This window comes from Equus asinus, chromosome 3 (genome assembly GCF_041296235.1).
Source record: "Equus asinus isolate D_3611 breed Donkey chromosome 3, EquAss-T2T_v2, whole genome shotgun sequence".
NCBI lineage: Eukaryota > Metazoa > Chordata > Mammalia > Perissodactyla > Equidae > Equus > Equus asinus.
The window spans coordinates 119,664,568-119,683,392 of NC_091792.1; positions in this window are offsets into that span (position 1 = coordinate 119,664,568).

The window sequence follows — 18,825 nt, forward strand, 5'->3', positions numbered from 1 at the left end:
GGACTGAAACAATGCCAAGGACTCCAGCCTCAACCTTTCCCTTGAATCTGTTCTAGTGTATCTAATTTTAAAAAGTGAGTATTTAAAAGCCATCTTAAATTCATCTCTAAAAGCAATCTCTGATCTTCCCTCCCTCCCTCTCCCCTAAACCAGATCTACTCATGTTTCAGTTTTCCCAGGAACTGGTGTCTCCCTTGCTCAAAACACTTGAAGTCTTATCTTGTCTTCTCATATACCACATTTAATCCACCTGAAAATCCTGCTAGTGTTACCTTCAATATATGCCTAGAATTTTATACCATTTCGTTATCTCCACCTCTATCATCCTGGTCCAAGTCATCGTCATTTCTTGCCTGGACTATTATAATAATCTTCTAACTGCCGCTTCTGCCTTGGTCCCTAAGGTCTATTTCAAACACAGTGGCTTGACTGGTTCTTTCTAAAGGTTAGGTCAGATCACACCACGTCTCTGCTAAACCCTCTAAAGGCTTTTCCTCCTATTTAGAGGAACATCCGAAGTCTGAACACGGTCCTCCTACCTGATCTGACCCCTGCTCCCTCTCTCCTCCTAGTCTTGCCCATGTTCACTCCACTCTCCACACTGACCTCCAAGTTGCTCCTTAACACACTAAGCATGCTCCTACGTTATGGCCTTTGTCCTTTGACCAGCAGCTCTCCCCGAGCTATCTGCATGACCTCCCCCATCGCTTCTTTCAGGTTCCCACTGAAAATTAAGAGAGATCACCCTTTATAAAATAGTACCCCTCCCCTTTGCATTTCCCCCCTAATAGTCTCCACATCACTCTTTACAATCGGACCTACCATGTATTTCACCATTTATGTGTTTATTGTTTCTCTCTTCCATGAGAATCTATGCTCCCTGCTGTTTTCCTAGTGACTGTGTCAGTGTCTGGCTTACAGGTACTCAATGAATATTGTTGAATGAATGATTGAATCATTCCATATTTATTCAAGACCTCAGTAGAAGAAATGTTATAAGGCAGTGCATAGTTCATTGCCAAATTAATGATATATAAATTAATATTGTTGCCTATGATTTCTATTATTATTACCATTCCAATAATTATATGCAACAGCCATCTATGCATTATTGTATATAACAAGCAGGATTGATGTCCTATTATTTTATTTAGGTTAATAACAAAACCTGACATGAGTAATGGATAAAACATGAGGAAATGGGACAATCGAAAGGAAGAGAGTGGGAGTTAAACTTTCCTTCCTATATGACTTACATCATTTGAAAAAATCCTTTCATTAATGTGCTTCCTATTCTACTTGGTATATTCAATTCATATAACACAGAAATTACTTTCCTAAGTTAAATCTACATTTTCCAGTTGGCATACAAAAAAAGTGATCTTTTGTGAGAGAAACATTTGGGTCATAGGCACAGTACTCTGGATATTGATTAGGCTCAATTAATGTCTTAGTAAAAATTTTTACAAAAATGAGAGAAGATATTTTAACAACTTCTCCTCCTTGGAATTACTTGGAATAATTAAAATATTATCTTATTTTACCTGGAACCTCCTCTTCCTATGCAATGGATTATATTCTCATGACCAAAGTTAGTACATATTTGAATTTTCTCATAACAATGTGCTTAATTACAAAGGGATTTTGACATAAAAGTATGACTAATTTTAGCTATGGCTCCTACTTAAGCGTTTTCCTGAATTTCTTTACATTGTTACCAGACAATGTAAAGAAGGGAACATTTCCTGAGATATAGAATCTAATCAACAGAAACCGATCTGTTCATTCAACACATATTTATTCAAAGCCCTCTATGTGCTAAACATATTGTGAGAAACTGGACGTTCAAAGAATGAATAAGACCCTCCCTCTAGGAACTGGGTTACAAAACTGAAATTCCTTCTTTCACCTTCTTCCTTATCCTAAAGGAATTAGTTTCCTTTAAATTGTTTTCACTGACTCAGTGATTGGAATGCACACTATTGGCTCCAAACTCCAGGCTTTTTTCATGGTCCAAGGATGTTATTTGTGGGAATAGTTTCAAAAGCACAGGTTTTCTGTGTTTTTATGGAGTGACTTACTTGCACAAGTGTTAAAGAATACCCTAGAATTCTGTTATAAATATCCCTGAGGACATATTTCCTTATATATTTACAATGATATGTTTTGCTCTTTGCTAGTGAAGCAGCGGGCTGTTTTATTTTTACTCTAAGAGATGGAAGGGTCTGTGGGAGGATGCAGTGTGGGGCGGGGTACTGGGCAGTTTCAAGACCACTGGGGAGCCAGGCTTCGGGGCAACCAGCTAGATAACCATGAACAAGCCACGTTACTGCTGTGGGTCTCAGTTTGCCCTTTTTTAAAACAAAGGGCTTGGATTACATGAGCAAGTCTCAAACTTCATATCCATACCAGTCACCTGGGGATTTTGCTAGAATGCAGTTTGCTTCTTTTAAAAAATTTTTAATTCTTTTTTTTAATTTTTAAATTGTATTATTTAAAAATTTTTTCCTTCTTCTCCCTAAAGCCCCCCAGTACATAGTTGTATGTTCTAGTTGTGGGTCCTTCTAGTTGTGGCACATGGGATGCTGCCTCAGCATGGCCTGATGAATGGTGCTATGTCCGCTCCGAAGATCCGAACCGGTGAAACCCTGGGCCGCCTAAGTGGAGCGCGTGAACTTAACTGCTTGGCTACGGGCCGGCCCAGAATGCAGATTCTTGTTCAGTAGGTTGGAGATGGGGCCTGGGATTCTGCATTGCTAACAAGCTCTCAGGTAACTAATACTTGGGAATGCTGCTGGTCTAAGCGGCAAGGGGGAGATCAGCATTGTCCAAATAAAAGATAACGTGAGCTACACATGCAATTTTAAATTTCTAGAAGCCATATTAAAAGGTAAAAATATGAAGGTAAAATTAATTGTTATAACATATTTAATTTAACCTCATATAATCAAAGCTATTTTAACGTCATCAATAGAAAAATTATGAATGAGATATTTTACATTCTTTTTTCCATATTAAGTCTTCGATATCTGGTGTGTGTTTTACACTTACAGTACATCTCAATTTGGACTAGCCACATTTCAAGTGCTCCATAACCACATGTGAGCTAACGTTTAGGACCATACAGGGCTAGACCATCTCTGCTGCCCGTTTCAGCGCTGATAACGTTTTCCCGCGGTTCACATCTTCCTTACGTTGCGAATAGACTCTAGCCTCCAGGTGGCGCTAATGGTCTTTGTTTCATCGGTGAAAACTTGTTTTTGCTCCGGCGAGAGCGCTGCCACAGGCCGCTTAACATTATTTATATATTTACTCATTTAGTCCCTTCTCTTCATTCATTCATTTCATAATTTATGTTTACAGGATATACTAATGGTAAGTATTTATATTTTGTAACTTTGTCCAATTACTAAAGCTCAATAAAATTATTCTAATTATGCCGAAGGAAATTATGGAAGGAATACTTAAAAGTTATTGCTATCCATTCTTGGAGAGAGGAGCAATATAAGATTGATCTCTGATTATATAATAATTTCAGACAGAGGATTTAATAGAGCAAAAGTGGAAACAGGAAAAATGCTGACTAGTATCTGTCAGATTTAAATATTAACTTTGTGACGCAGTTGTATGAAGAGGAGGAAAATATTTCTCCTTTAATGTTATGTAATACAGGATGACTGGTGCTTTGTTTTGGTGATTTATATGTTGAATTTTCTGAAAGGGAAATGATGAATATAAAAATTAACTTCAATTTCAACTCTGTAGTTTTGTCTATACTCAAGGCATACTATTCCTGAGAGATTACATTTTCTGGAAGAATAATTTTAATACTCAGGTTTAGTTTTAAGAGGGTATGTCCAATGTCCAAGTTTTTAAAAAAATTTATATATTTTTTTTTGTCTGAGTGTGCACTAAAACATGTCAGGTATCATGAACGAGTGGTTTATATGTATTAGCTCATCCTCACAGTAAGCCAGTGAAGTAGATACTTTTGTTATCCTCACATTTCAGGTGAGGAAATGGACATCCCAGAGATTAAATAATTTGTCCTGGGCCCGTGACCGTTAGGAGGTAGGACGTGAATTCACGTCCAGTCTGCTGGACCGTAAAGTTCATCCCCTAACTATTCCACTACACTGAGGAAGCTCTCTTCATCTGTCGTAAGCGGAATTTGCTGATTGGTCAACAAAATAGTCAACAAAAACTACAGCCCACAGGGGCCGCCCGTGGCGCAGCGGGTAAGTTTGCACCTTCCGCTTCGGCCACCCCCGGTTTGGCTGTTGGGATCCCGGGTATGGACATGGCGCGGCTTGGCAGGCCATGCTGTGGTAGACGTCCCACATATAAAGTAGAGGAACATGGGCACGGATGTTAGGTCAGGGCCAGTCTTCCTCAGCAAAAAGAGGAGGATTGGCGGCAGATGTTAGCTCAGGGCTAATCTTCCTCAAAAAACAACAACAACAACAACAACAAAAAACTATAGTCTGCAATATCGGCGATGAGGGGTTGTCTTTTTATAATGATAAGCTATAACGTGTTTAAGATAAGGTCACGGAGCCAAAAACAGAGGCACCTTTGGTCTTAGTTCTCATTTGACCAGTGACTCCCTAAGCCAGGTCATCTAAACTATTTTCTACGTCTACAAGACAGAGTGAACGGGAAATCTATTTCACGCATGTATAGGTTGAATTCATGACATGATGTCATGACGACTCATGTCACAAGTATAAATTCCTCCCACATAACTTTTGTAAAGGTATACTCATATTGTATCACACATGGATTTCCCAGCAGTTTTTACGGGCTTCCTTTTTGATGCACGCAATAGAAAATGGTGTGTGTGTGTGCGCGCGCCCGCGTGTGACAGAACTGAGTTCAAATTCTCTTTGTCATCCCCTGGCTCTATCTTGGGCAGCTCAGTGAAGCTCTCCTGGAACATCCGTTTCCTCAATTGAAAATCAGAGTTGATATACTTTTTTTCCCCCTGCGGCAGTGTCATGAGAATTAAATGAGGTGATTTATGCGAAGTCTCTGGCATATAGTTAATAGTCAACATGTTCATTTTGTAGAACAAAAAGAAATCTCAGTGAGCTACGTCCGTACCTGCTTACTTACTTACTTACTTTTGAGAGGAACTTGATATCCAATGACCAATGGAGCAGGAAAGTGAGGCTGCTCCCCACACAAAGAAAGTCTACTCCCCCCAAATCTTCAAATTCTCGATTTTTTGATGAAATTGGGCCAAGTTCATCTAATTTATGCAGCACACTGCTTTAGTTCTTTACTTCGCTTTGGCAGTGAAAGCCAGTCTCTGAAGTAATCTTGTTGAAGGGCTTATGAAGACATTATGGTATTTGGCTCCCTCTCTTATCCAAGTCGCCTGGATGAGAAATTTGTCTTTCCTTCCCATCTTTCAGACAAAGGACTTATAACTACTTTAGCATGTCATTGAAGCAGAGAGACACTACGGAAATGCGACTCTGGGCTGACTTTTATGGGTCCTGATTGGGATGCATTGCTTAAGGTTCGCAGGCGGAAAAAATACATTGTTTTTAAAATGTCAACAATTCCTGATATAAAAGAGATTCTTTCTGTTTTGTTTTGTTTTCTTTCTTCTCTTTCTCCTTCCTTTTTTTCCTTCGTCTGCATGTTTACTGCATCTGAAAATATACAAATCTTGAAACTTTTCACCGGGTTGTTGAAAACGGGTCCAAATGATTTTCCTCATCAAATTCTCTCTTTTGTTGCTGGCCAGGAAGAAAGCCACATAAGCCAAGTGGTCACAGTTCACTTCACACATAGGGAGAAGGAAAATCTAGTTTAATCCCCCAAAGAGGAAGGGGCGATCTGCTTCTGACACAAAAAAGGGGATCTTGGAAAAAATGATTCATGGATAGAACACGGTCTCAGAATATTCTCCAAGGACTCAGAATGTGCCCAAACGAATATGGAGATAAAAATTTGCCTGTGTCATGGGTTTGGGAAAGGAGGGGAGAGTTAGAGAAAAGGGAAACTTTATCAAGAAGAAGGACAGACAATGGTCTGACGTGAATGATATCTTGAAGCGGATGAGGGAGATTGAAGCATGATGATTTTGGATTATATACAGGTGGATGAGAGAGAATTTTCCCACAAAGGAAGCTGGTATCCACTGTCCTTTCTGTGGAGTAGGTGCAAAAGCAGATACTGTGGTAAACTGGTAGTGGGAGACAGCTCAGCCAAGATGGTCCTTTAGCCCCTCCCCGACACTCCTACCCTCTCCCTTGCCCTTTCCTCCTGGATTCTTTGCTCATGTTATTGAACGACCAGTAGTAAGAGACACAGGTGCAGTGGAAGTAGAACAGGCTTTGTAACCACATGGAACTGAGTCTGAATCCTAGCTGTACTCATAAGTGATCCTGGCAAGTCACCTAGCTTCTCTGAGCCTTAATTTCCTCCTCTGGAAATGCAAATATTGTCTTCCCTGATAACCTGACCAAGCTGTTGTGAGAATCACATTAAGTAATGGAAAGGAAAGTGCTTTGTAAATTGTCAGACTTCTGCAAACGCAAAGTCTAATGATAACAATAACCTACGGAAGTGAAGAATCTTATGTCTATGGGTTTCTGCAGATGGAAGGTTCAGGTTCGCTGATGAAATCTCCTTCCCTTCTCTTTGTCAAATAACAGGTGGGAGGACTTGGTCTGCCTCCATCAGATGGAATTAATCAGATTCCAGTGTAGAAGAGCCAGCACCTCATCCTCAGGCTCTCGGCTCGCTATAGCCCTGGTCAGAAGCACTGTTTCCTTGCTCCTTACTATGCACCAGATGCCAAGCTAGACAACTTACCTAGATTTTCTTACTCTTGTTTGTAGAAGAGAAAACAGAGGATCCCAAAATGAAGACACTTGCTCAAGTTCACACAGCTGTTAAGTGGATGACAAGGGGCCAGACTTCTAAGGCAGGTGCCCCTTTTTCATACAGGGTTTGGGGATGAGTATGGTCTCCCTAGTTTTCCCCATCTCACCTTCCTCCTCCTCCCCCTCATCTCTCCTGCTCCCTCTCTTCCTTTTCCCTCCTTCTTCTCTTTCTTGAGGTGTAAAGCTTTCCTTACCAGATAGCCAGGGGAAATTTAAAAAGGAATTAAAATACAGGTGAGCAAGAGTTGGCACTCTTTGCTAAATGTGTCTTTTTCCAGAGTCCTCAAGGAAAGCACCACAGAAATAAACCCATGAATACATGGAATTTCCCTGGTGGGTACAGCCCACATGGGTTTGTGCCTGTCTCCCTAGGAGCGTCTTTCTTTTAAAAAGAACGTTTATGTTAGTTGCACAGGAAATGCATGAATACATTTTCATTGTAAATTCTAAAAATAGAACATTACGGATCAAGGTAAAGTCTCTTTTGACCTCCTTCATTCAATTTCCTTCCCTAGATGTAACTACTGCTATCATTTTATATATATATATATATATTTTATAACTTTAATATATATATATTTTAGTATATATATTTTTTAAAACTTTAAAAATTAATTTATACATATTATTGAGATAAGTACATATATTTAATTTTTACCTAAATGATATCAGTTGTACTTATCATTCTGTAACTTGTTTTTAAAATTTTTATTTAATACCATATCTTGGAGATATTCCAATGTCTGGACATATATACCTGCCTCATTCTTTTCCTGCTTCATAGTGTGAAGCTGTTGTAATTTAAGCTCTCCCCTACCCATGGACTTTTAGGTGGTTTCCATTCTATTGCAAACCGTGTTCCAATGACCAATTGTGTACTCATCCGTGAGTGTTTCTCTAGGGTAGATACAGTAATATTGTGAATCTGGATATAACAAAATTGGTTGATTGGCTTCCATCCTCTACCTAATCCCTGTTCTCAAAAGGCAGTAAGCTAAAGCTCTTACCATGATTCTCTCATTGGGATTCTCTCATTTCAGCAGATTGTCAGTTTTGTACAATATAATTTTCATGATCTTTATTTTTGTGCTTTTGTTATATTCCAGACAGAGCGAACAGTATTGTTTGCATTACTCTTCCAGGAATCACCCCCACACTTGACATGGTTGAGTTGTATGTGTATGTGTATTTGTACACACTTAATGGATTAATGGTGTAATCCAAATTGCCCTCTCAGATGGCTACACCCACTTCCACTCCTGCCAGCACCGTACAAGAAAACCCATTTCCTCAAACTCTCGCCAACACCTGATATTTTCAAACATTAACCATTTTGCCAATCTGATGGGATGAGTGAAAATGACACTTGTTTTAATTTGAATTTTTATCCTAATTTTCTTCCATGGCAGAAATGTCCTCCTTAGGGAGTTCTTATGTTCTCATTGGAGAGTGAGGAGTCCCTTCCCCAGATCTAGTCCATCCTAGCACCCCTAGATATGGGCTGGAGAAAATGCCTGGAACAGTGCTGAGGTCCCGAGTTCCACACGCAACCGCCCTCCTCCAGGGCTCTGGGTCCTATATTGGAAATTCTACCAACATCCCAATCGATGGTCTAACTCTGGAGTTTTAGGGTATGTTTAGAAGTTCTTCAGAGATGCCATAGAATGATCACACACTCACTTTCCCGTTGTTGGTTGTTTTCCTATTGTAGGGGTTGTATTTTATGCCCAATATGTCAATTGTTTTTAAATATGGCAACCTGTAGTGTGGCATTTTAACAACACATATGTATTCTTTGATTATGAAAATACTACACGCACATTATTTGAAACCTGATAAAGTTTTAAAGGAGTATAAAAAGTAGAAAACTATCTTCTACTCAGAGGCAATCGTTGTTAAGATGAAAATACATGTTTTGAAGAAAAATTTTCTGAATCAAGCATATCTACCTACTATCCAGATTTTACTGATGTCTGCTATGATCATTTTTTTTAAGCACTCAGAGAGGTCGTTTTCTCTTTATTTCCTCTATTATTTTGTTCTTGAGTGTGTTCCTGCATTGCTCATTTAGAATATATCTTTATACTTATTGTTTAAACCTAGCATGCGGTGGTCATTCTTGTCGCTTGTCCGCTAAAAGCTCATTAATCTATGAGGCTCTCTTGGCTGAGTGGGACTTGAAACCCCGGTGCTCTATGTCCTGGGGGTAGAGAGGCCTCTTAAACTGCCCTGGAGTGGAGCACACATCTTATACTCAGGAGATTGAATGAGCACGTAGAAGCTCTGTATATTTGTATTAAAGTACTTAATATAATTACTACATGTCTGCGATTATTGGAATTTAACATTAAAACAAAAAAAAGCTCACAAAACTACCCTGCAGTGATAGGGTAACTTCGTAATTGTCTCACAGCATGCTCAGGGACACCCCCTAATTTGCACAAGGCCCAAGAACCTCAACCGGCAAGAACACAAACACTTTCCACAACTGGTGTCAGAAAACACAGACTAAGGAAAGGCCCGAGGCGCTTGGGAAGAAGTCTGGCTGCGAGGGCTAGATTGGGTGTAGGAGAGCAGTGGCTCCAGGTTTCCTCTGAGCCTGTGCCTGCCCAGTGTCCCAGCTCTTTTAATGAGCTCCCAGATCTTGCCAGCTGGGGAGAGAAAGATACCTTCTTGCCCCTACTGCCCAGTGCAGCCAAAGGGAGAGTCAGCTGGCTGTTACTTTTGCACACCACGTTCCTGGAGAAAGTTTTTCTTCCATAAGCACAAAAGAATATTCTTTATTATGGCTAAGATAAATGCATGAAGCTGCATAATTTTTCACAACTGGTTAGGGGGAATGTCGAATTAAATGCTGTGATTCATTTTAGTTCTATCGCGAAAATTACTTGTTGGCTGCTGCTTATTTTCTTTCTTGATCCACAGTTTATTTAATTGACTCTGAACATTAAGGCGTGATTGAAATGGTTTGCTTCAGAACAGATGGTTTCATTGCTATTATATAGGAAGTATTCTCTGAAACTCCCTGTTTTATGGGCTGGGCCTGTGATTCCTGGCAGCAATTATTTTGACAATAAAGACTTATTTCTCAATATTTGTTGTTGTTTAAAAGTGCCATTATATCTGGATTGACTGGCTGAAAGCAGTGGTTCCCTTGCTGAGCTGGACGCAATCAGAGCGTCAAGAATGGAGGCTGGTTGTACAGGCCAGAGGCTAGCTTTTGGGAGAGTTGGTGAAGATTCTTATTTTGCTTGTAACTTTGGCAGTGTTCTCAAGGGAGTACTCAATGTTCAAGACTAAGATGCTTGTGCGGGGATTACAGCCCTCAGAAGAAAGTGCTAAATTCTGGGGTAAGCCTGGTAGGATAAAGATCAGCCAACCAACTGGATGTCACACCCAGCTGTCGCCTTGAAGGGCTACCCTAAAGGAGATGGGGGTGTCGGGGGAGAAACAATGAGAGAGGAGAAAGGAGAAAGAGTCTGAAAGAGGGGGAAGAGGACGAAAGGGGCACAGGGTGGTGCAGTTCAAGGTCAATGGCTGCTAGTACTAGCAAAGGCCTCTGGCTGAAGGCAAGTGGGCCCTGAGGTCACCCTGTTTTCACTCACCAACTCATCAGACACAGGGCACCTCAAGCCCCCAAGAGCTTTCCTAATTCTCAGCAAAGTGCCATTTAGGTTAAAGCAACCCTGGAAGGATGAGCAGTGAAGGCCCCTTGGCTTCGTTGCTGAGCTTCTCTGTGGAACCAGAGAGTGACCAGAAGCTCAAAGTAGGTCTTCTTATTCTTTTGTGTTATAGGCAGTTATGCAAGTATATGTAACTCTCAAATGGAGGGTTGTTATACTTGAGCTGATATCAAGGGAATCCCTTAAAAGGTAAACATCACATTCTGTTCCCTTGGATCAGTACTCCAGTCCAAGGATCTTCTGACTCCTGAAGATTTTGGTTCAGACCCCAGAGCTGACACTTTTGAGTCGTGGAGACCGGGTGCGTTCCTTAAACTTTCTACACCTGCTTTCTTTCGTTGGCCATTTGCTTGGAGTGTCATCTTCCATCCCTTCACTCTGAGCCTATGTTTGTCTTTAGAGCTGTGATGGGTCTTCTAGAGGCAGCATACTGTTGGGTCTTGTTTTTTAATCCATCCATCCACTCTGTGCCTTTTGATTGATGAATTCAATCCATTTACATTTAGGGTGATTATTGATGAGTGAGGGCTTAATACCACCATTTTATCTTTTCTTTTCTGGTGGTTCTATGTTTCCACAGTTTCTTTTTCCTTGTGTTTCTGTCTGCTATTTCAGTTTTGTGTTTTTCCATGACATGTTTCTCAGTTTATTCTTTTTTTATATTTTGTGACTACTCTGAATTTTTGTTTTGTGGTTACCATGAGGTTTGTACAAAAGAGCTCATAGATGAGGTAGTCCTTTTTCTGCTGATAGTGTCTTATCTTCATTAGCCTATGCAGTTTCCGTTCTTTTCTTCTTCTATGTTTTTGTTGTCACAAATTACCCCATTTTGTATTGTGAAGTTGTTACCAAATTGAAGTGGTTACAGTTATTTTTAAAGCTTTTTTTCCCTTGAACCTTTATGTTATAATAGTGTTTACTAACCTATTCTGATGTAGAGTGCAATTTTTTGATTCTGTTTATCACCTTGCTCAAAGCTTTGTAAACCTTTGCCTTGTTTTGCCTTCTTCTTTTCCCCAAAGTCCCCCAGTACTTAGCTGGATATTCTAGCTGTGAGTACCTCTGGTTGTGCTGTGTGGGACACCACCTCAGCATGGCTTGATGAGCAGTGCCATATAGACACCCAGGATCCAAACCGGCAAAACCCTGGGCCGCCGAACTTGGTGGAGTGCACGAACTTAACCACTTGGCCATGGGGCCGGCCCCAACCTTTGCCTTTTTGTTTCAGGTAGGAGGGCTTTTTTCAAGATTTCTTGTAAGGCAGGTTTAGTGGCAATGAGCTCTCTCAGCTTTTGTTTGTCTGGGGAAGGCTTTATTTCTCCTTCATATCTGAAAGATTACTTTACTAGATAGAGTATTCTTGGCTGACAGTTTTTACCTTTCAATATTTTGAAAGTATCACTTCACTTTCTCCTTGTCTGTAGAGTTTCTGCTGAGAAATCTGCTGATAGCCTAATGGGGGTTCCTTCGCAGGTTATTTTTCCCCCTGGCTGCCTATAATATTCTTTCTTTGTCATTGACTTTTGACAGTTTTAATATAATGTGTCTTGGAGAAGGACTTTTGCATTGAGATCACTAGGTGTTCTATTAGCTTCATGTACTTGTATATCCAGTTCCTTTCCCAGGTTTGGGAAGTTCTCAGCTACTATTTTTTAAATAAGCTCTCTGCTCCCTTCTCCCACCCTTCTCCTTCTTGGATGTTCATTATCCTTATGTTCATTTCCCTAATTGAGTCAGATATATTTTGTATAATTTCTTCATTTTTTTAAAAGTCTTAGGTCTCTGTCCTCTTCCACCTGAGTAATTTCTAGATTTCTATCTTCAAGCTTGCTGATTCTCTCTTTCCTATGGTCTGCTCTATTTCTAATGCTTTCTACCTTATTCTTCATCTCACTTACTGAGTTCTTCAGCTCCAGAATTTCTGTTTGGTTCTTTATTAGAGTTTCAGTCTCTTTTGTGAAGTACTCCTTTTGTTCATTAATTTTATTCCTGAACTCATTGAACTGTCTTTCTGAGTTTTCTTGTAGCTCATTGAGTTTCTCTGTGACAGCTATTTTGAACTCTCTATCAGTTAGATCACAATCTTCCATGACTTCCAGTTTGGTGTCAGAATTGTTGTTTTCTTTTTGTGATATAGTGTTACTGTAATTTTTCATGGTGCTTGATTAGTTGTCCCTCTGTTGGTGCATTTGTAGTATGAACACCTTTCTTATTTAGGTAAGGATTTGTTTACTTTGGTTCTGGTTAATATTTGTTAAATTTTAGAAGCCTCATTTTCCTTGTCTGAAAATGGAAAATGTGAGGATTAGAATAAAGTTTGTGGGTACAGAAGCTTTGTAAACAGTATAGTGCTTTGTAAATATTAATTATTTTTTTAAATTTTATTTTATTGAGGTCACATTGGTTTATCACATTGTATAAATTTCAGGTGTACATCATTATAATTTGGCTTCTGTATAGACTGCATCATGTTCACCACCAAAAGTCTAGTTTCCATCCATCACCATACATATGTGCCCCTTTACTGTTTTTGCCTTCCCTCATCTCTTTTCCCTCTGGTAACCACCAATCTGTTTGCCTTATCTATGTGGTTTTTTGTTTGTTTATCTTCCATGTATGAATGAAATCATATGATATTTTTCCTTCTCTGTCTGACTTATTTCGCTTAACATAATACCCTCAAGGTCCATCCATGTTATTGCAAATGGCATGATTTTGTCTTTTTTTTTTTATGGCTGAGTAGTAGTATTCCATTGTATATATAACACGTCTTCTTTATCCACTCGTCTGTTGATGGGCACTTGGATTTGCTTCCAAGTTTTGGCTATTGTGAATAATGCTGCAATGAACACAGAGGTGCACATATCTTTTTGAATTAGTATTTTCATGTTCTTTGGATAAATACCCAGAAGTGGAATAGCTGGATCATATGGTATTTCTACTTTTAATTTTTTGAGAAATCATACTATTTGCCATAGTGGCTGTACCAGTTTACATTCCCACCAGCAGTGTATGAGGGTTCCCTTTTTTCCACATCTTCTCCAACTCTTGCTATTTCTTGTCATTTTAATAATAGCCATCCTGACAGGTGTAAGGTGATATCTCATTGTAGTTTTGATTTGCATTTCCCTAATAATTAGTGATGTTGAGCATCTTTTCATGTGCCTGTTGGGCATCCATGTATCTTCCTTGGAAAAATGCCTCTTCATATCCTCTGCCCATTTTTTGATCAGGTTGTTTGTTTTTTTGGTTGTTGAGTTGTATGAGTTCTTTACATATTTTGGAAATCAACCCCTTATTGGATACATGATTTGCAAATATTTTCTCCTAATTGATGGGTTGTCTTTTCATTTTTTGATGGTTTCCTTTGCCCTACAGAAGCTTTTCAGTCTGATGTAGTCCCATGTGTTTATATTTTCTTTTGTTTTCCTTGCATAAGGAGACATGATATTCAAAAAGATACTGCTAAGACCAGTGTTGAAGAGTGTACTGCCTATGTTTTCTTCTAGGAGTTTCATGGTTTCAGGTCTTACATTCAAGTCTTTAATCCATTTTGAGTTAATTTTTGTGTGTGGCATAAGATAACCTGCTTTCATTCTTTTGCATGTGGCTGTCCAGTTTTCCCAACACTATTTATTGAAGAGACTTTCCTTTCTCCATTGTATGTTCTTGGCTTCTTTGTCAAAGATTAGCTGTCCATGGATGTGTGGTTTTATTTCTGGGCTCTCAATTCTTTACCATTTATCTGTGTGTCTGATTTTCTGCCAGTACTATGCTGTTTGACTACTATAGCTTTGTAGTTTATTTTGAATTTAGAGCATGTGATACTTCTGGCTTTGTTCTTTTTCTCAGGATTGCTTTGGCTATAAATATTAATTCATATCTTTTGGAATTAATCATATCTTTAAAGAGATGTTGGTAGCAGCAGATTGCCCTGTACTCAAAACTATATGGAAATACACACACACGCACACACACACACACACACACACATACATGCATATATCTGGTACATGAAAGTGAATATATATATGTGTATATATATGTACGTATGTGTGTATATATGTATATACATACATATAGGAATTCAAGGATTTGAATGAAATAGTAACTATATTTAAAATTATGTTTTGTATATGTACTTTATTATATACTGCGTGTTAGGGCAACATAAGTCATTTTTTCAGGTAATTTTTACTCTGTATGAATTATGTTTTATACCTCGTATTAGTTAGGGTTCTTCAGAGAAACAGAACCAATGGAATATATATATATATATAAAATCCAGAGATTTATTATGGAATTGGCTCGTGTAACCATGGAGGCTTAGACGGAGGCCCAGGAGATCTAGGGCGGGAGAGAACCGATGTCCCAGCTTTCTCACTCAGCCCTTTATTCTGTTTAGGCCTTGAATGGATTAGATGAGGCCCACCCACACTGGGGAGAGCAATCTGCTTTACTCAGTCTATCAATTCAAATGTTAATCTCATCCAGAAATACCTTCCCAGACACACCCAGAAATAATGTTTAATGTTTAACCAAATGTCTAGGCACTCCATGGCCCAGTCAAGTTGACGGAAAAAATTAATCATCACATACTCCATTTAGAATTCCACTTGAAATAGAAGATGAAAATCACATCTATGGGAAAGAATATAAATATGCATACTTACTGTAAGGATTAACATAGGTGCTGGAATAGGACTCGAACTTTGACTGTGAGCTTTTGGGCAGGCAAAGCCAAAAGAGAAATGTCACCAGTGAAATAAAGTTCAGTATAAAAATGGCGGGAGCAAACCAGTTCTTTAAGAGGGAAAAAAAGTTTTTTTCTAGTACTTGCTTATATAATAAATTCTTCAGGTGAGATTTACATAGGGAATACTCAAATGGGTAGTACACAATGACCCTAGCAATATTTTTGTGGTAAAAGCAGTAATAGATATTCTTCCATTGAAGTTAAGGATGTGACCTTAAAACACAGTTACAGTGAAGGTAATTGTGAAAGGGCCTAAGGTGCTGTGGCCCAATTAAGAAATGTTCTGTGGGTTTGACTTTATCCAAACCCAGAATTTCAGAGGCTCTGACAGAAAGGATGGACTAAAACTCTTCAAATGGCCTCCTGTACTTCACTTTTTGAGCTGATGTTTTGATAAGTGTTGGAAAGCTAACAGTTTAAGGTAATAACACTAGTGATAATGCTGTTATCTGTATCATTGTTTGAAGGTGGACCCATATGTGTAGTCATTTCTATGCTCCCTAGATATGAACAAAATGCATCCTGCAGACCATGACCTGTGGAGTCAGAAGGACTAGGTTCGAGTCATGTTACAAAATCTTGGATTTTATACTTGTGATGCTTGTCTTGGATGTACTTGTGATATCACTTTGAGAAAATTATTTCATCTCTTGAAAAGTTTCCTCATTTGTATGTAATGAGATGGAGAAAAGTTTTATCATCTTAATGGCTGTTATGGGACTTCATTTTTGAGGACAGATCAGCTGTGTCATTTATAAGTCTTCCTGCTGCAAGTGACGAAAAAGCTCAACTTAAAATGGCCTAAGAAAAAAAGGGGAGTTTATTGGCTCAGTAAATGAAAAGTCCCAGGGATAAGGCTAGTACATTAGTTTTCTAATTCCTGCAATCCTGGTGGCTTAAAATCACAGAAATTTATTATCTCACTGTTCTGGAGGCCAGAAGTACGAAATCAAGGTGTTGGCAAGGCTGCGTTCCTTCTAGAGGCTCTGGGGAAACAGGACTCTTCTGGCTTCTGGTGGCTACGTGGCATTCCTTGGTGTTCCTAGGAATCACGATTAGAACCACAATTGGAGAGATTATGGCCGTGTCACTATAATCTCTGCCTTCATCTTCGTATCAGCTTCTCCTCTGTGTGTCTGCTTTCTCTTCTTCTGTCTGCATTAATCTCCCTCTCTCTTGTAGGGATGCATGTGATTGCATTTAGGGCTGGATAATCCTGGATAAGCTCCTCCTTGCAAGATTCTTAACTTACTCACATTTTGTGCCATATAAGGTAATATCCACTTTTTGCCAAATAAGGTAGCATTTACGTGTTCCAGGGAATAGCGTGGATATATCTTTGTGGCCACTATTCAGTTCTCTACGGTTGGCTTCAGACGTTGCTGACATCAGGCCCAAATTATATCATCAAAACTTGGTTTCATGCCACCCTTCGTCTATCTTTAGTGTGTACCTTTGTTTTAGGCTCCATTTATTGCAAGATGGTGGCAGAAGCTCTAGATTTCATGTTCTCTCAGCTTCATATCTAACCGGATAAAATCCTATCTTCCAGAAGCTTCAGCAAAAGTCTCATAGGGCTTCCTTGTGTCTGAGGAGTCACTCATCTGTTCCCAAGCCAATCACTGACCAGGAGAATGTGAGGCTCTGATTGGCTTGGCTGGAGTCATATGATTGTGGTGCCAGCTCTTCTGGGACCACATGGACTGGGAACTGGGGAGGAATGGCTCTCCAAAGAAAAATGAGAGCTATTACCACTAGAAAAGGAAGTGGGTGCTGGATGGCAAGATAAGGAAACAAAATAAAACAAATAAAACACCCTGCAAATGTCTAATGCATTAGCTTTGTTGATAAGATGCTTTAATAAGCCCCTTATTCATGGGAAAGAAGGAAGCTGCGATGTGTAATACAGAAGGGAAAGGAGGATTGTGGGGAGGATCTGGGGAGTGGAAGAGGAGAAGAGACTTGGGAGAAGTCTTACTGGAATTTTGAGGAGCTATGTACTATGTGAGATGACACTTCCAGGGGCTCCATAAATCTTAAATAATCCTGGAAAGATTATGATATGCTTAATTAAATCAATTGGATTTCTCGTTGGCATGGTGAAGGGGTTGACTTTGTATTAGGCTTGGGGTTTGGCCAAAATATAGTCAGCTCTTGTGGATGAAGTTGAGAGTAGAGGTCTGGGTTATATGTAAGATAGGGCCAATGATTCTCTCTTCATAGGGCTGTGGAAGTTCAACTGAGATCGAAGGTATGAAAATGCTTTCTAAGTGTAAAGGGATACACTCCTGGGAGTTACCCTTGTGTTGTTTTCATGATTTTCCTCATGAGTTCATATCCACGTAGCCTGTTAGTTGTCCTCTGCATCATCCCCAATCACTTATAAGGGAATCAGTCAAGAATGCAGATGAAGCTGCTGAAATCCATCGTCCCACCAACAAAGACCTCAGAGCACGTCCCTACTGACAGTAAGGCATCTTGGGAAACAATGCTGCCATCTATGGTTTATTGTGTAGACAATGATGCCAGAGATGTCACTGAGCTTCAACAAATCAGACAAAATATGACTTCTTATGTTACCTTATATCAGCAGCTCTGTACCTGGCACACATTCGTAGGCATGGTTGCATTTGTCCGTCTTCTGAAATTGTGTGCAAAATGTATGCTTGTTTGCGGGTGCATGCACATGCTTATCACATTGTCCAGGGAAGAGGGTCCGTGGCTTTCAACAGATTCTCAGAGGAGTCATGACCCACTAAATGTTAAGTCCTACTGACTCACAGTGTTTCTAGCAATGGGACTTTGTTGAAAGGTGAATGAAGAAAGCTGAGAATTCTAATCCCACTCAGTTGTCAGCTCACTTACACTGGATCTTCTTTCAACCTCTGCTGTGCCATTCTAACATCCATTTTAGGAAAAAGCAAAACATTTTGTTTGTATATGGGCACTCATTCCTTCTTTAAAAAAATAAAATTTATTTTGTCTGTTTTTAATTAGAAAGATAATCCCACTTTTAGGAAATTTAGAAACTAAAGAAAAGCAAAAAGATACAAACAAGCCATTCAAACACCTCGTGAAAAAGTTTGCTGGCAGCACAGCATAATGAGCATGGGCTTTGGTGTCAAGTTCATTCTTCGTGTCCTATGGGCTTTGACAAAAGGATAATGACGTGTATCAACTATTCCAGTATCATGCAGAATAGCTTCACTGCCCTAAAATCCCCTGTGCTCCATCTATTCTTCCTCTCCTCCTTCCAGATCCCTAACAACCACTGATCATACTGTCTCCATAGTTTTGCCTTTTCCAGAAGGTCATTTAATTGGAATAGTACAGTATTTAGTCTTTTCAGACTGGCTTCTTTCACTTAGTAATATGCATTTAAGTTTCCTCCATGCCCTTACATGGCTTGATAGCTCATTCCTTTTTATTGCTGAATAATATTCCACCGTATGGATGTACCACATTTTGTTTACCCATTCACTTATTG